A 1,839-nucleotide genomic window follows, 5' to 3' on the forward strand; every position below is an offset into this window, starting at 1 on the left:
TGAACAACTGAAAGGAAAATTTGGGAAGGGGATCCAGTTTGAGGATGGGGAATCAAGAGTTTCTTTCTGAATCTGTTACATTTGAAATGTACAAGCCATCAGGTCAGGAAAACAACTGTAAATTCATATCTGTCGCTCAGAGAAGGGATTGAACTGCAAATACGAATTTGATGGCATTTACACTTTTAGGCAAGTAGAAGCAAAAGCCATTTTGCGTGACTAAGAGAATGGGAAATACATCTTTTAGAAAATAAGGAAATGTCTGATGACCTCTATAAATATCCTGATGTCCTAAGATGAAAAAAGTTATTTTAGTATCGCACAAAAAGACTTAAAGAAAAAATGTGTTCAATTTGATTTTATTAAAATTAAGAATTTTTTATTATTCAAAAGACCCTATTAAAGAATAAAAAGGGGAAATGACAGAATGAGGGAAGATACTTACAATACACGTAACTAAACTGGTTAATACCTAAAATGCATAGGGAATTGTTACAAATCAATAAGGAAAATATAGGTAACTTGGTAAAAAAAAAAAAAATGGACAAAAGATTAGAACAGGTACATCAGAAAAAAGAAATCTGAATGACCAATAAATACAATAAAAGGGGCTCAACCTCATTAGAAATAAAGAAAATAAAAAATAAAAGCATTATACCACAACTACACACCAACAGACAAAAATTGAAAGTCTGATAATATCAAGAACTGGCAAGGATGGAGTGGAGTAAATTGCTTTAATAAACTTGGGGAACTAGCAATTCCACTCCAAAGTGAATACACTAGAAATGGGCCCACATGAGCAGGAATATACAAAGCAGCATTACTCATAACAGCCAAAATAGTGACAACAAAACGACCATCAACAGTAGACTGGATAAGTAAATTCTGTTATATTCACACAAGGGATTGTCACAGACTCTGGGTCTAGAGTTCTCTCTTGTCTAGCAAGAAAGCAGGACCCAAGATTAAAATGTCAGAGATGGCTAATGTCCAGGAGAAGACAAGAGCCCCAATTAAGGGTCCTTGCTCCATTTTTATTAGGATCAGAAGGCTTACAAACATGGTGATGGACGTGCACAAAGAGACAGTGAAACTGTGAACATTAACTCATGGACGTGAAGGAAAGGGGGTTTTGAAGATATGCCAGGTTAGGGGGTTTGGGTTTAATACAAAAGAAAATTCTGGTGCTGGGCAGTTGGGTGGTAAGCTTGTTCACAGCAGACACGAGGCACCACCTCTGTTTACCTAAACTGCTGGGGGCAAGAAAGACAGAACCTGTTCCATCAGGGTCAATAAGGCACCTTTCTTTTGCTAATTAGCTCCTCTTTGGGCAACTCTGCCCTGCAGCAGTCTAGAGCCCTATTTATTTGTTTACCTAATTTGGTCCTTCCCTCCTATGAAAGCAGCTTTCTGCTACAGTACTATATTGGGGGACGTTTCCTCCCTGAATACCTAATCTTTACCTCATATACCTTTGTTCTATATTGGGGCCTTTGCCCCACCCTCTCTATACCTATTTACTTAATCTTGTTTACCCAAACTTGGGTGTAAGCATCCTATGGCTTTCTAATTCTTTATGCCTTGTTAACCCATCAGTGTAGGCTCAGGGAATTCCTAAGTTTATTCCCCACAATGGATGATCATACAGCCACAAATATGAATAAACTAGAGCCACATTTAACAAAGTTGAACCTTAAAAACACAAAGTTAAACAAAAGAAACCAGCTGTTAAAAAATACATACTACTCCATTGATAGGTTTTTAAACTATATTGTTTAAGAATTTATTTTACTCATGAAAAACTATTTTCAAAAAAGCAAGACATCTATTACCAAA

The sequence above is a fragment of the Panthera leo genome, chromosome B1 (genome assembly GCF_018350215.1).
Source record: "Panthera leo isolate Ple1 chromosome B1, P.leo_Ple1_pat1.1, whole genome shotgun sequence".
Taxonomy (NCBI): domain Eukaryota; kingdom Metazoa; phylum Chordata; class Mammalia; order Carnivora; family Felidae; genus Panthera; species Panthera leo.